Source organism: Tenrec ecaudatus, chromosome 4, assembly GCF_050624435.1.
Source record: "Tenrec ecaudatus isolate mTenEca1 chromosome 4, mTenEca1.hap1, whole genome shotgun sequence".
Taxonomy (NCBI): Eukaryota; Metazoa; Chordata; class Mammalia; order Afrosoricida; family Tenrecidae; genus Tenrec; species Tenrec ecaudatus.
Window position 1 is genome coordinate 128,304,913 of NC_134533.1, and position 24,698 is coordinate 128,329,610.

Sequence of the window (24,698 nt, forward strand, 5' to 3'; positions counted from 1 at the left end):
GCAGAATCTCTTGAGGTCTTCTGACATCATGTCCCTGTTACACGCACACACTTGCATAATCTCTGGGGGTCTGACTTCGTGTCCTTTTTACACACACACACTCACACACACACCCTTCCTCACACTGATACTCATACCTTTGGAAAATTCCTAGAGGGCTTCTGACTTCCTGTCCTTTTTACACACACACACACAGATACACACACCCTTGCAGAAATTCTATAGGGCTTCGGACTTCGTGTTCTTTTTACGCACGCACACACACACACACACACACACACAGACATGCACGCACCCTTGCAGAGTCTCTGGAATGCTTCTGACTTCGTGTTCTTTTTACACACACACACACACACACACACACACACACACACACACACATACATGCATCCTTGCAGAATCGCAGGAATTCATCTCACGTCATGTAATTTATACACATACACATACACACTCAAACTCATTCCCTTGCAAAATCACTTGAGGATTTCTTACTTTGTGTTCTTTTTACAAACATACACACACACCCAGACACACCCTTGCAGGATCTCTAGAGGGCTTCTGACTTGGTGTCCTTTTTACACACACGCACACAGACACACATACACACACCTGTGCAGAATCTTTGGAGGACTTCTAAAATGTCGTTTATAAACACACACACACACACATCCCTTGCAGAATCTCTAGAGGGATTCAGACTTCGTGTCCTTTTTACACACACACACACACACACACACACACACACACATCCTTGCAGGAACTCTACAGCGATTCTAAATTCCTATCCTTTTACACACTCACACGCTTGCATAATGCCTGCAGGGCTTCTGTCTTCATGTCCTTTTTATACACACACAGACACACAACCTTGCACAATCTCTAGAGTCCTTTTGATTTCTGGTGCTTTTTACACACACACACACACACACACACACCTTTGCAGAAACTATGGAGTGTTTCTGATTTCATGTGTCCTTTTTACACACACACACACACACACACACAAACTCCCTTGCAGAATATCTAGAGGGTTTCTGAATTTGTGTCTGTTTACACACACACACACACACACACACCCTTACAGAACCTCTGGACAGCTTCAGACTCCATGTCCTTTTTACAAACACACACACACACACACACACACACATACACTTGCAGAATCAATAGTCGGATTCTGACTTGGTGTCTTTTTTACACACACGCACACAGACACATACACACACCTGTGCAGAATCTGTGGAGGACTTCTAACAACATGTCCTTTTTACACACACACACACACACACACACACACAAAGACATACTCTTGCAGGATCTCTAGAGTGCTTCTGACTTGGTGTCCTTTATACACACACACACACACATACACCCTTCCAGAACTCTACAAGGATTCTGATTTCATATCCTTTTTACACACACACACACACACACACACACAAACACACCATTGCAGAATCAATAGAGGGCTTCTGACTTCATGTCTTTTTTATACACACACACGCACACACACCCTTACAGAACCTCTGGAGGGCTTCTGATTTCATATCCTTTTTTCACACACACACACACACACACACACACACACACACACACACACTTTTGCAGAATCAATAGTCGGTTTCTGACTTCGTGTCCTTTTTACAAACACCCACACACACACACGCCCTTGCAGAAATTCTAGAGGGCTTCTGAATTTGTGACCTTATTACACACGCACACACTCACACACATAAAACCTTGCAGAATCTCTTGAGAGCTTCATACTTGGTCTCCTTTTTACAAACACACACACACATCATGGCAGAATCTCTAGATGGCTTCTGACTTCAGGATCTTTTTACACACACACACACACACACACACACCTTTGCAGAAACTATGGAGTGTTTCTGACTTCATGTGTCCTTTTTACACACACTCTCACACACACACACACCCTTGCAGAATCTCTTGAGGGCTTCTGACGTCATGTCCTTGTTACACAAACACACACTTGCATAATCTCTGGGGGGTCTGACTTCGTATCCTTTTTACACACACACACTCACACACACACCCTCCCTCACACTGATACTCATACCTTTGTAAAATTCCTAGAGGGCTTCTGAATTCCTTACCTTTTTATACACACACACACAAACTCCCTTGCAGAATATCTAGAGGGTTTCTGAATTTGTGTCTGTTTACACACACACACACACACACACACCCTTACAGAACCTCTGGACAGCTTCAGACTCCATGTCCTTTTTACACACACACACACACACACACACACACACACATACACTTGCAGAATCAATAGTCGGATTCTGACTTGGTGTCTTTTTTACACACACGCACACAGACACATACACACACCTGTGCAGAATCTGTGGAGGACTTCTAACAACATGTCCTTTTTACACACACACACGCACACACACACACAAAGACATACTCTTGCAGGATCTCTAGAGTGCTTCTGACTTGGTGTCCTTTATACACACACACACACACATACACCCTTCCAGAACTCTACAAGGATTCTGATTTCATATCCTTTTTACACACACACACACACACACACACACAAACACACCATTGCAGAATCAATAGAGGGCTTCTGACTTCATGTCTTTTTTATACACACACACGCACACACACCCTTACAGAACCTCTGGAGGGCTTCTGATTTCATGTCCTTTTTTCACACACACACACACACACACACACACACACTTTTGCAGAATCAATAGTCGGTTTCTGACTTCGTGTCCTTTTTACAAACACCCACACACACACACGCCCTTGCAGAAATTCTAGAGGGCTTCTGAATTTGTGACCTTATTACACACGCACACACTCACACACATAAAACCTTGCAGAATCTCTTGAGAGCTTCATACTTGGTCTCCTTTTTACAAACACACACACACATCATGGCAGAATCTCTAGATGGCTTCTGACTTCAGGATCTTTTTACACACACACACACACACACACACCTTTGCAGAAACTATGGAGTGTTTCTGACTTCATGTGTCCTTTTTACACACACTCTCACACACACACACACCCTTGCAGAATCTCTTGAGGGCTTCTGACGTCATGTCCTTGTTACACAAACACACACTTGCATAATCTCTGGGGGGTCTGACTTCGTATCCTTTTTACACACACACACTCACACACACACCCTCCCTCACACTGATACTCATACCTTTGTAAAATTCCTAGAGGGCTTCTGAATTCCTTACCTTTTTATACACACACACACACACACACACACACAAACTCACACACATCCTTGCAGAATTCCTGGATGGATTCTTACTTTGTGTCATTTTTAAACACACACGCACACACACACACACTCCAAACTCATTTTCTTGCAAAATCTCTGAAGTCCTTCTGACTTCGTGTCCTTTTTAAACACACACACACACACACACACATACACTTGTAGAATCTCTGGAGGACTTCTGATTTCATGTCCTTATTACACACACACACACACACACACTCCCTCACTCTCACTCTGGAGGACTTCTGATTTCATGTCCTTATTACACACACACACACACACACACACACACACACTCCCTCACTCTCACACTCATACCTTTCCAGAAAACCTAGAGGGCTTCTGATTTCGTGTCCTTTTAACACAACACACTCACCCTTGCAGAATCTCTAGAGGGCTTCTGACTTCCTGTACTTTTGACACACACAAACACCCTTGCAGAATCTCCAGACATTTTCTGACTTCGTGTTGTTTTCACACATACACACACACACACACACACACACTCTGGCAGAATCTCTGGAGGGCTTCTAATATGGTTTACTTATTTCAAACACAACAAACACACACACACAGACCTTTGCATAATCAATATTGGGCTTCTGACTTCGTGTAATTTTTACCCTCACACACAAACACACACACACACACATACAACCTTGCAGAATCTCTGGAGGGCTTCTGACTTTGTGTCCTTTTTACACAAACATACACACATACACACACCCTTGAAGAATCTCTAGAGGGCTTCTGACTTCGTGTATTTTTACACAAACACACACACACCAAACACACATACACCCTGGTAGAATCTCTGGATGGTGGCTGACTTGCTGTCCTTTTTACACACACACACACACACACACACACACACAAACACTTGAAGAATATCTAGAGGGTTTCTGAATTTGTGTCTGTTTACACACACACACACTTACAGAACCTCTGGACGGCTTCAGACTCCATGTCCTTTTTACACACACACACACACACACAAACACACTTTTGCAGAATCAATAGTCGGCTTCTGACTTGGTATCCTTTTTACACACACGCACACAAACACATACACACACCTTTGCAGAATTTGTGGAGGACTTCTAACAACATGTCCTTTTTACACACACACACACACACACACACAAGACATACTCTTGCAGGATCTCTAGAGTGCTTCTGACTTGGTGTCCTTTATACACACACACACACATACACCCTTCCAGAACTCTACAAGGGTTCTGACTTTATGTCCTTTTTACACACACAAACAGACACACACAAACACACAATTGCAGAATCAATAGAGGGCTTCTGACTTCATGTCCTTTTTACACACACACACACACACACACACACCCTTACAGAACCTCTGGAGGGCTTCTGATTTCATGTCCTTTTTACACACACACACAAACACACACTTTTGCAGAATCAATAGTCGGCTTCCGACTTCGTGTCCTTTTTACAAATACCCACACACGTCCTTGCAGAATTTCTAGAGGGCTTCTGAATTTGTGACCTTATTACACACGCACACACTCACACACATAAAACCTTGCAGAATCTCTTGAGAGCTTCATACTTGGTCTCCTTTTTACAAATACACACACACACACATCATGGCAGAATCTCTAGATGGCTTCTGACTTCAGGATCTTTTTTCACACACACACACACACACACCTTTGCAGAAACTATGGAGTGTTTCTGACTTCATGTGTCCTTTTTACACACACTCACACACACACACCCTTGCAGAATCTCTTGAGGTCTTCTGACATCATGTCCTTGTTACACGCACACACTTGCATAATCTCTGGGGGTCTGACTTCGTGTCCTTTTTACACACACACACTCACACACACACCCTTCCTCACACTGATACTCATACCTTTGGAAAATTCCTAGAGGGCTTCTGACTTCCTGTCCTTTTTACACACACACACACAGATACACACACCCTTGCAGAAATTCTATAGGGCTTCGGACTTCGTGTTCTTTTTACGCACGCACACACACACACACACACACACAGACATGCACGCACCCTTGCAGAGTCTCTGGAATGCTTCTGACTTCGTGTTCTTTTTACACACACACACACACACACACACACACACACACACACATACATGCATCCTTGCAGAATCGCAGGAATTCATCTCACGTCATGTAATTTATACACATACACATACACACTCAAACTCATTCCCTTGCAAAATCACTTGAGGATTTCTTACTTTGTGTTCTTTTTACAAACATACACACACACCCAGACACACCCTTGCAGGATCTCTAGAGGGCTTCTGACTTGGTGTCCTTTTTACACACACGCACACAGACACACATACACACACCTGTGCAGAATCTTTGGAGGACTTCTAAAATGTCGTTTATAAACACACACACACACACATCCCTTGCAGAATCTCTAGAGGGATTCAGACTTCGTGTCCTTTTTACACACACACACACACACACACACATCCTTGCAGGAACTCTACAGCGATTCTAAATTCCTATCCTTTTACACACTCACACGCTTGCATAATGCCTGCAGGGCTTCTGTCTTCATGTCCTTTTTATACACACACAGACACACAACCTTGCACAATCTCTAGAGTCCTTTTGATTTCTGGTGCTTTTTACACACACACACACACACACACACCTTTGCAGAAACTATGGAGTGTTTCTGATTTCATGTGTCCTTTTTACACACACACACACACACACACACAAACTCCCTTGCAGAATATCTAGAGGGTTTCTGAATTTGTGTCTGTTTACACACACACACACACACACACACCCTTACAGAACCTCTGGACAGCTTCAGACTCCATGTCCTTTTTACACACACACACACACACACACACACACACATACACTTGCAGAATCAATAGTCGGATTCTGACTTGGTGTCTTTTTTACACACACGCACACAGACACATACACACACCTGTGCAGAATCTGTGGAGGACTTCTAAGAACATGTCCTTTTTACACACACACACACACACACACACACACACACAAAGACATACTCTTGCAGGATCTCTAGAGTGCTTCTGACTTGGTGTCCTTTATACACACACACACACACACATACACCCTTCCAGAACTCTACAAGGATTCTGATTTCATATCCTTTTTACACACACACACACACACAAACACACCATTGCAGAATCAATAGAGGGCTTCTGACTTCATGTCTTTTTTATACACACACACGCACACACACCCTTACAGAACCTCTGGAGGGCTTCTGATTTCATGTCCTTTTTTCACACACACACACACACACACACACACACACACACACTTTTGCAGAATCAATAGTCGGTTTCTGACTTCGTGTCCTTTTTACAAACACCCACACACACACACGCCCTTGCAGAAATTCTAGAGGGCTTCTGAATTTGTGACCTTATTACACACGCACACACTCACACACATAAAACCTTGCAGAATCTCTTGAGAGCTTCATACTTGGTCTCCTTTTTACAAACACACACACACATCATGGCAGAATCTCTAGATGGCTTCTGACTTCAGGATCTTTTTACACACACACACACACACACACACACCTTTGCAGAAACTATGGAGTGTTTCTGACTTCATGTGTCCTTTTTACACACACTCTCACACACACACACACCCTTGCAGAATCTCTTGAGGGCTTCTGACGTCATGTCCTTGTTACACAAACACACACTTGCATAATCTCTGGGGGGTCTGACTTCGTATCCTTTTTACACACACACACTCACACACACACCCTCCCTCACACTGATACTCATACCTTTGTAAAATTCCTAGAGGGCTTCTGAATTCCTTACCTTTTTATACACACACACACAAACTCCCTTGCAGAATATCTAGAGGGTTTCTGAATTTGTGTCTGTTTACACACACACACACACACACACACCCTTACAGAACCTCTGGACAGCTTCAGACTCCATGTCCTTTTTACACACACACACACACACACACACACACACACACATACACTTGCAGAATCAATAGTCGGATTCTGACTTGGTGTCTTTTTTACACACACGCACACAGACACATACACACACCTGTGCAGAATCTGTGGAGGACTTCTAACAACATGTCCTTTTTACACACACACACACACACACACACACACACAAAGACATACTCTTGCAGGATCTCTAGAGTGCTTCTGACTTGGTGTCCTTTATACACACACACACACACATACACCCTTCCAGAACTCTACAAGGATTCTGATTTCATATCCTTTTTACACACACACACACACACACACACAAACACACCATTGCAGAATCAATAGAGGGCTTCTGACTTCATGTCTTTTTTATACACACACACGCACACACACCCTTACAGAACCTCTGGAGGGCTTCTGATTTCATGTCCTTTTTTCACACACACACACACACACACACACACACACTTTTGCAGAATCAATAGTCGGTTTCTGACTTCGTGTCCTTTTTACAAACACCCACACACACACACGCCCTTGCAGAAATTCTAGAGGGCTTCTGAATTTGTGACCTTATTACACACGCACACACTCACACACATAAAACCTTGCAGAATCTCTTGAGAGCTTCATACTTGGTCTCCTTTTTACAAACACACACACACATCATGGCAGAATCTCTAGATGGCTTCTGACTTCAGGATCTTTTTACACACACACACACACACACACACACACCTTTGCAGAAACTATGGAGTGTTTCTGACTTCATGTGTCCTTTTTACACACACTCTCACACACACACACACCCTTGCAGAATCTCTTGAGGGCTTCTGACGTCATGTCCTTGTTACACAAACACACACTTGCATAATCTCTGGGGGGTCTGACTTCGTATCCTTTTTACACACACACACTCACACACACACCCTCCCTCACACTGATACTCATACCTTTGTAAAATTCCTAGAGGGCTTCTGAATTCCTTACCTTTTTATACACACACACACACACACACACACAAACTCACACACATCCTTGCAGAATTCCTGGATGGATTCTTACTTTGTGTCATTTTTAAACACACACGCACACACACACACACTCCAAACTCATTTTCTTGCAAAATCTCTGAAGTCCTTCTGACTTCGTGTCCTTTTTAAACACACACACACACACACACACACACACATACACTTGTAGAATCTCTGGAGGACTTCTGATTTCATGTCCTTATTACACACACACACACACACACACTCCCTCACTCTCACTCTGGAGGACTTCTGATTTCATGTCCTTATTACACACACACACACACACACACACACACACTCCCTCACTCTCACACTCATACCTTTCCAGAAAACCTAGAGGGCTTCTGATTTCGTGTCCTTTTAACACAACACACTCACCCTTGCAGAATCTCTAGAGGGCTTCTGACTTCCTGTACTTTTGACACACACAAACACCCTTGCAGAATCTCCAGACATTTTCTGACTTCGTGTTGTTTTCACACATACACACACACACACACACACTCTGGCAGAATCTCTGGAGGGCTTCTAATATGGTTTACTTATTTCAAACACAACAAACACACACACACAGACCTTTGCATAATCAATATTGGGCTTCTGACTTCGTGTAATTTTTACCCTCACACACAAACACACACACACACATACAACCTTGCAGAATCTCTGGAGGGCTTCTGACTTTGTGTCCTTTTTACACAAACATACACACATACACACACCCTTGAAGAATCTCTAGAGGGCTTCTGACTTCGTGTATTTTTACACAAACACACACACACCAAACACACATACACCCTGGTAGAATCTCTGGATGGTGGCTGACTTGCTGTCCTTTTTACACACACACACACACACACACACACACACAAACACTTGAAGAATATCTAGAGGGTTTCTGAATTTGTGTCTGTTTACACACACACACACTTACAGAACCTCTGGACGGCTTCAGACTCCATGTCCTTTTTACACACACACACACACACACAAACACACTTTTGCAGAATCAATAGTCGGCTTCTGACTTGGTATCCTTTTTACACACACGCACACAAACACATACACACACCTTTGCAGAATTTGTGGAGGACTTCTAACAACATGTCCTTTTTACACACACACACACACACACACACAAGACATACTCTTGCAGGATCTCTAGAGTGCTTCTGACTTGGTGTCCTTTATACACACACACACACATACACCCTTCCAGAACTCTACAAGGGTTCTGACTTTATGTCCTTTTTACACACACAAACAGACACACACAAACACACAATTGCAGAATCAATAGAGGGCTTCTGACTTCATGTCCTTTTTACACACACACACACACACACACACACCCTTACAGAACCTCTGGAGGGCTTCTGATTTCATGTCCTTTTTACACACACACACAAACACACACTTTTGCAGAATCAATAGTCGGCTTCCGACTTCGTGTCCTTTTTACAAATACCCACACACGTCCTTGCAGAATTTCTAGAGGGCTTCTGAATTTGTGACCTTATTACACACGCACACACTCACACACATAAAACCTTGCAGAATCTCTTGAGAGCTTCATACTTGGTCTCCTTTTTACAAATACACACACACACACATCATGGCAGAATCTCTAGATGGCTTCTGACTTCAGGATCTTTTTTCACACACACCTTTGCAGAAACTATGGAGTGTTTCTGACTTCATGTGTCCTTTTTACACACACTCTCACACACACACAACCTTGCAGAATCTCTTGAGGTCTTCTGACGTCATGTCCTTGTTACACACACATACACACATGCACTTGCATAATCTCTGGGGGTCTGACTTCGTGTCCTTTTTACAAACACACACACTCACACACACCCTCCCTCACACTGATACTCATACCTTTGGAAAATTCCTATAGGGCTTCTGACTTCCTTACCTTTTTACACACACACACACACACACACACACACACATCCTTGCAGAATTCCTGGATGGATTCTTACTTTGTGTCATTTTTAAACACACACACACACACACACTCCAAACTCATTTTCTTGCAAAATCTCTGCAGTCCTTCTGACTTCGTGTCCTTTTTAAACACACACACACACACACACACACACACATACACTTGTAGAATCTCTGGAGGACTTCTGATTTCATGTCCTTATTACACACACACACACATACTCCCTCACTCTCACTCTGGAGGACTTCTGATTTCATGTCCTTATTACACACACACACACACACACACACACACACACTCCCTCACTCTCACACTCATACCTTTCCAGAAAACCTAGAGGGCTTCTGATTTCGTGTCCTTTTAACACAACACACTCACCCTTGCAGAATCTCTAGAGGGCTTCTGACTTCCTGTACTTTTAACACACACACACAAACACCCTTGCAGAATCTCCAGACATTTTCTGACTTCGTGTTGTTTTCACACATACACACACACACACTCTGGCAGAATCTCTGGAGGGCTTCTAATATGGTTTACTTATTTCAAACACAACAAACACACACACACAGACCTTTGCATAATCAATATTGGGCTTCTGACTTCGTGTAATTTTTACCCTCACACACAAACACACACACACACATACAACCTTGCAGAATCTCTGGAGGGCTTCTGACTTTGTGTCCTTTTTACACAAACATACACACATACACACACCCTTGAAGAATCTCTAGAGGGCTTCTGACTTCGTGTATTTTTACACAAACACACACACACCACACACAAATACACCCTGGTAGAATCTCTGGATGGTGGCTGACTTGCTGTCCTTTTTACACACACACACAAAGACACACACAAACACTTGAAGAATATCTAGAGGGTTTCTGAATTTGTGTCTGTTTACACACACACACACACACACACACCCTTACAGAACCTCTGAACGGCTTCAGACTCCATGTCCTTTTTACACACACACACACACACACACATACAGTTTTGCAGAAACAATAGTCGGCTTCTGACTTGGTGTCCTTTTTACACACACGCACACAGACACACACACACACCTGTGCAGAATCTGTGGAGGACTTCTAACAACATGTCCTTTTTGCACACACACACACACACACACACACACAAAGACATACTCTTGCAGGATCTCTAGAGTGCTTCTGACTTCGTGTCCTTTATACACACACACACACATACACCCTTCCAGAACTCTACAAGGATTCTGACTTCATGTCCTTTTTACACACACACACACACACACACACACACACAAACACACCATTGCAGAATCAATAGAGGGCTTCTGACTTCATGTCCTTTTTACACACACACACACACACACACACACACACACACACACACACACCCTTACAGAACCCTAGAGGGCTTCTGATTTCATGTCCATTTTACACACACACACACACACACACACTTTTGCAGAATCAATAGTCGGCTTCTTACTTTGTGTCCTTTTTAGAAACACCCCCGCACACACATGCCCTTGCAGAATTTCTAGAGGGCTTCTGACTTTGTGACCTTATTACACACGCACACACTCACACACATAAAACCTTGCAGAATCTCTTGAGAGCTTCATACTTGGGCTCCTTTTTACAAACACACACACACATCATGGCAGAATTTCTAGATGGCGTCTGACTTCAGGATCTTTGTACACACACACACACACACACCTTTGCAGAAACTATGGAGTGTTTCTGACTTCATGTGTCCTTTTTACACACACACACACACACACACCCTTGCAGAATCTCTTGAGGGCTTCTGACGTCATGTCCTTGTTACACACACACACACACACACTTGCATAATATCTGGGTGTCTGACTTCGTGTCCTTTTTACACACACACACACACTCACACACACACCCTCCCTCACACTGATCCTCATACCTTTGGAAAATTCCTAGAGGGCTTCTGACTTCCTTACCTTTTTACACACACACACACACACACACATCCTTACAGAATTCCTGGATGGATTCTTCCTTTGTGTCATTTTTAAACACACACACACACACACACACACACACACCTCAAACTCATTTTCTTGCCAAATCTCTGCAGTCCTTCTGACTTCGTGTCCTTTTTAAACACGCACACACACACACACACACACACACACACATACTCTTGTAGAATCTCTGGAGGACTTCTGATTTCATGTCCTTATTACACACACACACACACACTCCCTCACTCACACTCATACCTTTCCAGAAAACCTAGAGGGCTTCTGATTTCGTGTCCTTTTAACACAACACACTCACCCTTGCAGAATCTCTAGAGCGCTTCTGACTTCCTGTACTTTTGACACACACACACACACAAACACCCTTGCAGAATCTCCAGACATTTTCTGACTTCGTGTTGTTTTCACACATACACACACACACTCTGGCAGAATCTCTGGAGGGCTTCTAATATGGTTTACTTATTTCAAACACAACAAACACACACACACACAGACCTTTGCATAACCAATATTGGGCTTCTGACTTCGTGTAATTTTTACCCTCACACACAAACACACACACACACATACAACCTTGCAGAATCTCTGGAGGGCTTCTGACTTTGTGTCCTTTTTACACAAACATACATACATACACACACCCTTGAAGAATCTCTAGAGGGCTTCGGACTTCGTGTCTTTTTACACAAACACACACACACCACACACAAATACACACTGGTAGAATCTCTGGATGGTGGCTGACTTGCTGTCCTTTTTAAACACACACACACACACACACACACAAACACTTGAAGAATATCTAGAGGGTTTCTGAATTTGTGTCTGTTTACACACACACACACACACACACACCCTTACAGAACCTCTGGACGGCTTCAGTCTCCATGTCCTTTTTACACACACACACACACACACACTTTTGCAGAATCAATAGTCGGCTTCTGACATGGTGTCCTTTTTACACACACGCACACAGAAACATACACACACCTGTGCAGAATCTGTGGAGGACTTCTAACAACATGTCCTTTTTGCACACACACACACACACACACAAAGACATACTCTTCCAGGATCCCTAGAGTGCTTCTGACTTGGTGTCCTTTATACACACACACGCACATACACCCTTCCAGAACCCTCCAAGGATTCTGACTTCATGTCCTTTTTACACACACACACACACACACACACAAACACACCATTGCAGAATCAATAGAGGGCTTCTGACTTCATGTCCTTTTTAAACAGACACACACACACACCCTTACAGAATCTCTGGAGGGCTTCTGATTTCATGTCCTTTTTACAAACACCCCCCCACACAAACGACCTTGCAGAATTTCTAGAGGGCTTCTGACTTTGTGACCTTATTACACACGCCCACACTCACACACATAAAACCTTGCAGAATCTCTTGAGAGCTTCATACTTGGTCTCCTTTTTACAAAAACACACACACATCATGGCAGAATCTCTAGATGGCTTCTGACTTCAGGATCTTTTTACTCACACACACACACACACACAAACACACACACCTTTGCAGAAACTATGGAGTGTTTCTGACTTCATGTGTCCTTTTTACACACACTCACACACACACACCCTTGCAGAATCTCTTGAGGCCTTCTGACGTCATGTCCTTGTTAAACACACACACACACACACACTTGCATAATCTCTGGAGGGCTTCTGACTTCGTGTCCTTTTTACACACACACACTCACACACACACCCTCCCTCACACTGATACTCATACCTTTGGAAAATTCCTAGAGGGCTTCTGACTTCCTGTCCTTTTTAAACACACACACACACACACACACACATCCTTGCAGAATTCCTGGATGGCTTCTTACTTTGTGTCCTTTTTAAACACACACACACACACACAGATACACACACCCTTGCAGAAATTCTAGAGGGCTTCGGACTTCGTGTTCTTTTTACGCACACACACACACACACCCTTGCAGAGTCTCTGGAATGCTTCTGACTTCGTGTTCTTTTTACACACACACACACACACACACACACACACATACATTCATCCTTGCAGAATCGCAGGAATTCATCTCACGTCATGGAGTTTATACACATACACATACACACTCAAACTCATTCCCTTGCAAAATCACTTGAGGTTTTCTTACTTCTTGTTCTTTTTACAAACATACTTAAAACACACACAGACACACCCTTGCAGGATCTCTAGAGGGCTTCTGACTTGGTGTCCTTTTTACACACACGCACACAGACACACATACACACACCTGTGCAGAATCTTTGGAGGACTTCTAAAATGTCGTTTATAAACACACACACATCCATTGCAGAATCTCTAGAGGGATTCAGACTTCGTGTCCTTTTTACACACACACACACACACACACACACACACACACACATCCTTGCAGGAACTCTACAGCGATTCTAAATTCCTATCCTTTTACACACGCACACACACACTCACACGCTTGCATAATGCCTGCAGGGCTTCTGTCTTCATGTCCTTTTATACACACACACAGACACACAACCTTGCACAATCTCTAGAGTCCTTTTGATTTCTTGTCCTTTTTACACACACACACACACACACACACACTTCCAGAATCTCTAGAGGGCTTCTGACGTCATGTCCTTTTTAAACACACACACACACACACACACACACACACACATCCTTGCAGAATTCCTGGATGGATTCTTACTTTGTGTCATTTTTAAACACACACACACACACACACACACACACCCTTGCAGAATATCTAGAGGGTTTCTGAATGTGTGTCCGTTTTACACACACACACACACACACACACACACATCCACACCCTTACAGAACCTCTGGACGGCTTCAGACTCCATGTCCTTTTTACACACTCACACACACACACACACACACACACACACTTTTTGCAGAATCAATAGTCGGCTTCTGACTTAGTGTCCTTTTTTCACACACGCACACAGACACACACATACACTTTTGCAGAATCAATAGTCGGCTTCTGACTTGGTGTCCTTTTTACACACACGCACACAGACACATACACACACCTGTGCAGAATCTGTGGAGGACTTCTAACAACATGTCCTTTTTACACACACACACACACACAAAGACATACTCTTGCAGGATCTCTAGAGGGCTTCTGACTTGGTGTCCTTTATACACACACACACACATACACCCTTCCAGAACTCTACAAGGATTCTGACTTCATGTCCTTTTTACACACACACACACACACACACACACACACACACACATGCATCCTTGCAGAATCGCAGGAATTCATCTCACGTCATGTAATTTAAACACATACACTCAAACTTATTCCCTTGCAAAATCACTTGAGGGTTTCTTACTTCGTGTTCTTTTTACAAACATACTTAAAACACACACAGACACACCCTTGCAGGATCTCTAGAGGGCTTCTGACTTGGTGTCCTTTTACACACACGCACACAGACACACATACACACACCTGTGCAGAATCTTTGGAGGACTTCTAAAATGTCGTTTATAAACACACACACACACACACACATCCCTTGCAGAATCTCTAGAGGGATTCAGACTTCGTGTCCTTTTTACACACACACACACACACACACACATCCTTGCAGGACCTCTACAGCGATTCTAAATTCCTATCCTTTTACACACGAACACACACACTCACACGCTTGCATAATGCCTGCAGGGCTTCTGTCTTCATGTCCTTTTTATACACACACACAGACACACAACCTTGCACAATCTCTAGAGTCCTTTTGATTTCTTGTCCTTTTTACACACACACACACACACACACTCTCACAAACACATCCTTCCAGAATCTCTAGAGGGTTTCTGACTTTTTTTCTTTACACACAAACACACACACACACACACACACACCTTTGCAGAAACTATGGAGTGTTTCTGACTTCATGTGTCCTTTTTACACACACACACACACACACACACACATACAACCTTGCAGAATCTCTGGAGGGCTTCTGATTTTGTGTCCTTTTTACACAAACATACACACATACACACACCCTTGAAGAATCTCTAGAGGGCTTCTGACTTCGTGTCTTTTTACACAAACACACACACACACCACACACACATACACTTTGGTAGAATCTCTGGATGGTGGCTGACTTGCTGTCCTTTTTACACACATACACACACACACACACACACAAACACTTGAAGAATATCTAGAGGGTTTTTGAATTTGTGTCTGTTTACTCACACACACACACACACACACACACACTCTTACAGAACCTCTGGACGGCTTCAGACTCCATGTCCTTTTTACACACACACACACACACACACACACACACACACACACATACACTTTTGCAGAATCAATAGTCGGCTTATGACTTGGTGTCTTTTTTACACACACGCACACAGACACATACACACACCTCTGCAGAATCTGTGGAGGACTTCTAACAACATGTCCTTTTTACACACACACACACACACAAAGACATACTCTTGCAGGATCTCTAGAGTGCTTCTGACTTGGTGTCCTTTATACACACACACACACACATACACCCTTCCAGAACTCTACAAGGATTCTGACTTCATGTCCTTTTTACACACACACACACACACACACACAAACTCATTTTCTTGCCAAATCTCTGCAGTCCTTCTGACTTCGTGTCCTTTTTAAACACACACACACACACACACACACACACATACACTTGTAGAATCTCTTGAGGACTTCTGATTTCATGTCCTTATTGCACACACACTCCCTCACTCTCACTCTGGAGGACTTCTGATTTCATGTCCTTATTACACACACACACACACACACACACACACACACACTCCCTCACTCTCACACTCATACCTTTCCAGAAAACCTAGAGGGCTTCTGATTTCATGTCCTTTTAACACAACACACTCACCCTTGCAGAATCTCTAGAGGGCTTCTGACTTCCTGTACTTTTGACACACACACACACACAAACACCCTTGTAGAATCTCCAGACATTTTCTGACTTCGTGTTGTTTTCACACATACACACACACACTCTGGCAGAATCACTGGAGGGCTTCTAATATGGTTTACTTATTTCAAACACAACAAACACACACACACACAGACCTTTGCATAATCAATATTGGGCTTTTGACTTCGTGTAATTTTTACCCTCACACACAAACACACACACACACATACAACCTTGCAGAATCTCTGGAGGGCTTCTGACTTTGTGTCCTTTTTACACAAACATACACACATACACACACCCTTGAAGAATCTCTAGTGGGCTTCTGACTTCGTGTCTTTTTACACAAACACACACACACCAAACACACATACACCCTGGTAGAATCTCTGGATGGTGGCAGACTTGCTGTCCTTTTTACACACACACACACACACACACACAAACACTTGAAGAATATCTAGAGGGTTTCTGAATTTGTGTCTGTTTACACACACACACACACACACACTTACAGAACCTCTGGACGGCTTCAGACTCCATGTCCTTTTTACACACACACACACTTTTGCAGAATTAATAGTCGGTTTCTGATATGGTATCCTTTTTACACAAACGCACACAGACACATACACACACCTGTGCAGAATCTGTGGAGGACTTCTAAAAACATGTCCTTTTTACACACACACACACACACACACACACACACACACACAAAGACATACTCTTGCAGGATCTCTAGAGTGCTTCTGACTTGGTGTCCTTTATACACACACACACACATACACCCTTCCAGAACTCTACAATGATTCTGACTTTATGTCCGTTTTACACACACACACACACAAACACACCATTGCAGAATCAATAGAGGTCTTCTGACTTCATGTCCTTTTTACACACACACACACACACACACCCTTACAGAACCTCTGGAGGGCTTCTAATTTCATGTCCTTTTTACACACACACACACACACTTTTGCAGAATCAATAGTCGGCTTCTGACTTCGTGTCCTTTTTACAAACACACACACACACACACCCTTGCAGAATTTCTAGAGGGCTTCTGACTTTGTGACCTTATTACACACGCACACACTCACACACATAAAACCTTGCAGAATCTCTTGAGAGCTTCATACTTGGTCTCCTTTTTACAAACACACACACACACATCATGCAGAATCTCTAGATGGCTTCTGACTTCAGGATCTTTTTACACACACACACACCTTTGCAGAAACTATGGAGTGTTTCTGACTTCATGTGTCCTTTTTACACACACTCACACACACACACACCCTTGCAGAATCTCTTGAGGTCTTCTGACGTCATGTCCTTGTTACACGCACACACTTGCATAATCTCTGGGGGTCTGACTTCATGTCCTTTTTACACACACACACTCACACACACACCCTTCCTCACACTGATACTCATACCTTTGGAAAATTCCTAGAGGGCTTCTGACTTCCTGTCCTTTTTACACACACACACACACACACATATCCTTGCAGAATTCCTGGATGGCTTCTTACTTTGTGTCCTTTTTAAACACACACACACACACAGATACACACACCCTTGCAGAAATTCTAGAGGGCTTCGGACTTCGTGTTCTTTTTACGCACGCACACACACACATACACACAGACATGCACGCACCCTTGCAGAGTCTCTGGAATGCGTCTGACTTCGTGTTCTTTTTACACACACACACACACACACACACATACATGCATCCTTGCAGAATCGCAGGAATTCATCTAACGTCATGTAATTTATACACATACACATACACACTCAAAGTCATTCCCTTGCAAAATCACTTGAGGGTTTCTTACTTTGTGTTCTTTTTACAAACATACACACACACACAGACACACCCTTGCAGGATCTCTAGAGGGCTTCTGACTTGGTGTCCTTTTTACACACACGCACACAGACACACATACACACACCTGTGCAGAATCTTTGGAGGACTTCTAAAATGTCGTTTATAAACACACACACACACACATCCCTTGCAGAAACTCTAGAGGGATTCAGACTTCGTGTCCTTTTTACACACACACACACACACACACACACACATCCTTGCAGGAACTCTACAGCGATTCTAAATTCCTATCCTTTTACACACGCACACACACACTCACACGCTTGCATAATGCCTGCAGGGCTTCTGTCTTCATGTCCTTTTTATACACACACACAGACACACAACCTTGCACAATCTCTAGAGTCCTTTTGATTTCTGGTCCTTTTTACACACACACACACCTTTGCAGAAACTATGGAGTGTTTCTGATTTCATGTGTCCTTTTTACACACACACACACACACACACACACATACAACCTTGCAGAATCTCTGGAGGGCTTCTGACTTTGTGTCATTTTTACACAAACATACACACACCCTTGAAGAATCTCTAGAGGGCTTCTGACTTCGTGTCTTTTTACACAAACACACACACACCACACACATACACCCTTGTAGAATCTCTGGATGGTGGCTGACTTGCTGTCCTTTTTACACACACACACACACACACACACACAAAAACCCTTGCAGAATATCTAGAGGGTTTCTGAATTTGTGTCTGTTGTACACACACACACACACCCTTACAGAACCTCTGGACGGCTTCAGATTCCATGTCCTTTTTACACACACACACACACACACACACACAGACCTTTGCATAACCAATATTGGGCTTCTGACTTCGTGTAATTTTTACCCTCACACACAAACACATACACACACATACAACCTTGCAGAATCTCTGGAGGGCTTCTGACTTTGTGTCCTTTTTACACAAACATACATACATACACACACCCTTGAAGAATCTCTAGAGGGCTTCGGACTTCGTGTCTTTTTACACAAACACACACACACCACACACAAATACACACTGGTAGAATCTCTGGATGGTGGCTGACTTGCTGTCCTTTTTAAACACACACACACACACACACACACAAACACTTGAAGAATATCTAGAGGGTTTCTGAATTTGTGTCTGTTTACACACACACACACACACACACACACCCTTTCAGAACCTCTGGACGGCTTCAGTCTCCATGTCCTTTTTACACACACACACACACACACACACACACTTTTGCAGAATCAATAGTCGGCTTTTGACATGGTGTCCTTTTTACACACACGCACACAGAAACATACACACACCTGTGCAGAATCTGTGGAGGACTTCTAACAACATGTCCTTTTTGCACACACACACACACACACACAAAGACATACTCTTCCAGGATCTCTAGAGTGCTTCTGACTTGGTGTCCTTTATACACACACACACACATACACCCTTCCAGAACTCTCCAAGGATTCTGACTTCATGTCCTTTTTACACACACACACACACACACACACACACACACACAAACACACCATTGCAGAATCAATAGAGGGCTTCTGACTTCATGTCCTTTTTAAACAGACACACACACACACCCTTACAGAATCTCTGGAGGACTTCTGATTTCATGTCCTTTTTACAAACACCCCCCCACACAAACGACCTTGCAGAATTTCTAGAGGGCTTCTGACTTTGTGACCTTATTACACACGCCCACACTCACACACATAAAACCTTGCAGAATCTCTTGAGAGCTTCATACTTGGTCTCCTTTTTACAAAAACACACACACATCATGGCAGAATCTCTAGATGGCTTCTGACTTCAGGATCTTTTTACACACACACACACACACACACACACACACACACACCTTTGCAGAAACTATGGAGTGTTTCTGACTTCATGTGTCCTTTTTACACACACTCACACACACACACCCTTGCAGAATCTCTTGAGGCCTTCTGACGTCATGTCCTTGTTAAACACACACACACACACACTTGCATAATCTCTGGAGGGCTTCTGACTTCGTGTCCTTTTTACACACACACACTCACACACACACCCTCCCTCACACTGATACTCATACCTTTGGAAAATTCCTAGAGGGCTTCTGACTTCCTGTCCTTTTTAAACACACACACACACACACACACACATCCTTGCAGAATTCCTGGATGGCTTCTTACTTTGTGTCCTTTTTAAACACACACACACACACACAGATACACACACCCTTGCAGAAATTCTAGAGGGCTTCGGACTTCGTGTTCTTTTTACGCACACACACACACACACACACACAGACATGCACACACCCTTGCAGAGTCTCTGGAATGCTTCTGACTTCGTGTTCTTTTTACACACACACACACACACACACACACACACATTCATCCTTGCAGAATCGCAGGAATTCATCTCACGTCATGGAGTTTATACACATACACATACACACTCAAACTCATTCCCTTGCAAAATCACTTGAGGTTTTCTTACTTCGTGTTCTTTTTACAAACATACTTAAAACACACACAGACACACCCTTGCAGGATCTCTAGAGGGCTTCTGACTTGGTGTCCTTTTTACACACACGCACACAGACACACATACACACACCTGTGCAGAATCTTTGGAGGACTTCTAAAATGTCGTTTATAAACGCACACACATCCATTGCAGAATCTCTAGAGGGATTCAAACTTCGTGTCCTTTTTACACAGACACAAACACACACACACACATCCTTGCAGGAACTCTACAGCGATTCTAAATTCCTATCCTTTTACACACGCACACACACACTCACACGCTTGCATAATGCCTGCAGGGCTTCTGTCTTCATGTCCTTTTATACACACACACAGACACACAACCTTGCACAATCTCTAGAGTCCTTTTGATTTCTTGTCCTTTTTACACACACACACACACACACTTCCAGAATCTCTAGAGGGCTTCTGACGTCATGTCCTTGTTAAACACACACACACACACACACACACACATCCTTGCAGAATTCCTGGATGGATTCTTACTTTGTGTCATTTTTAAACACACACACACACACACACACACACACACCCTTGCAGAATATCTAGAGGGTTTCTGAATGTGTGTCCGTTTTACACACACACACACACACACACACACACACACACATCCACACCCTTACAGAACCTCTGGACGGCTTCAGACTCCATGTCCTTTTTACACACTCACACACACACACACACACTTTTTGCAGAATCAATAGTCGGCTTCTGACTTAGTGTCCTTTTTTCACACACGCACACAGACACACACATACACTTTTGCAGAATCAATAGTCGGCTTCTGACTTGGTGTCCTTTTTACACACACGCACACAGACACATACACACACCTGTGCAGAATCTGTGGAGGACTTCTAACAACATGTCCTTTTTACACACACACACACACACACACACACAAAGACATACTCTTGCAGGATCTCTAGAGGGCTTCTGACTTGGTGTCCTTTATACACACACACACACACATACACCCTTCCAGAACTCTACAAGGATTCTGACTTCATGTCCTTTTTACACACACACACACACACACACACACACACATGCATCCTTGCAGAATCGCAGGAATTCATCTCACGTCATGTAATTTAAACACATACACTCAAACTTATTCCCTTGCAAAATCACTTGAGGGTTTCTTACTTCGTGTTCTTTTTACAAACATACTTAAAACACACACAGACACACCCTTGCAGGATCTCTAGAGGGCTTCTGACTTGGTGTCCTTTTTACACACACGCACACAGACACACATACACACACCTGTGCAGAATCTTTGGAGGACTTCTAAAATGTCGTTTATAAACACACACACACACACACATCCCTTGCAGAATCTCTAGAGGGATTCAGACTTCGTGTCCTTTTTACACACACACACACACACACACACACATCCTTGCAGGACCTCTACAGCGATTCTAAATTCCTATCCTTTTACACACGAACACACACACTCACACGCTTGCATAATGCCTGCAGGGCTTCTGTCTTCATGTCCTTTTTATACACACACACAGACACACAACCTTGCACAATCTCTAGAGTCCTTTTGATTTCTTGTCCTTTTTACACACACACACACACACACACACTCACACAAACACATCCTTCCAGAATCTCTAGAGGGTTTCTGACTTTTTTTCTTTACACACACACACACACACACAAACACACACACACACCTTTGCAGAAACTATGGAGTGTTTCTGACTTCATGTGTCCTTTTTACACACACACACACACACACACACATACAACCTTGCAGAATCTCTGGAGGGCTTCTGATTTTGTGTCCTTTTTACACAAACATACACACATACACACACCCTTGAAGAATCTCTAGAGGGCTTCTGACTTCGTGTCTTTTTACACAAACACACACACACACCACACACACATACACTTTGGTAGAATCTCTGGATGGTGGCTGACTTGCTGTCCTTTTTACACACACACACACACACACACACAAACACTTGAAGAATATCTAGAGGGTGTTTGAATTTGTGTCTGTTTACTCACACACACACACACACACACACTCTTACAGAACCTCTGGACGGCTTCAGACTCCATGTCCTTTTTACACACACACACACACACACACACACATACACTTTTGCAGAATCAATAGTCGGCTTATGACTTGGTGTCTTTTTTACACACACGCACACAGACACATACACACACCTGTGCAGAATCTGTGGAGGACTTCTAACAACATGTCCTTTTTACACACACACACACACACACACAAAGACATACTCTTGCAGGATCTCTAGAGTGCTTCTGACTTGGTGTCCTTTATACACACACACACACACATACACCCTTCCAGAACTCTACAAGGATTCTGACTTCATGTCCTTTTTACACACACACACACACACACAAACTCATTTTCTTGCCAAATCTCTGCAGTCCTTCTGACTTTGTGTCCTTTTTAAACACACACACACACACACACACACACACATACACTTGTAGAATCTCTGGAGGACTTCTGATTTCATGTCCTTATTGCACACACACTCCCTCACTCTCACTCTGGAGGACTTCTGATTTCATGTCCTTATTACACACACACACACACACACACACACACTCCCTCACTCTCACACTCATACCTTTCCAGAAAACCTAGAGGGCTTCTGATTTCATGTCCTTTTAACACAACACACTCACCCTTGCAGAATCTCTAGAGGGCTTCTGACTTCCTGTACTTTTGACACACACACACACAAACACCCTTGTAGAATCTCCAGACATTTTCTGACTTCGTGTTGTTTTCACACATACACACACACACTCTGGCAGAATCACTGGAGGGCTTCTAATATGGTTTACTTATTTCAAACACAACAAACACACACACACACAGACCTTTGCATAATCAATATTGGGCTTTTGACTTCGTGTAATTTTTACCCACACACACAAACACACACACA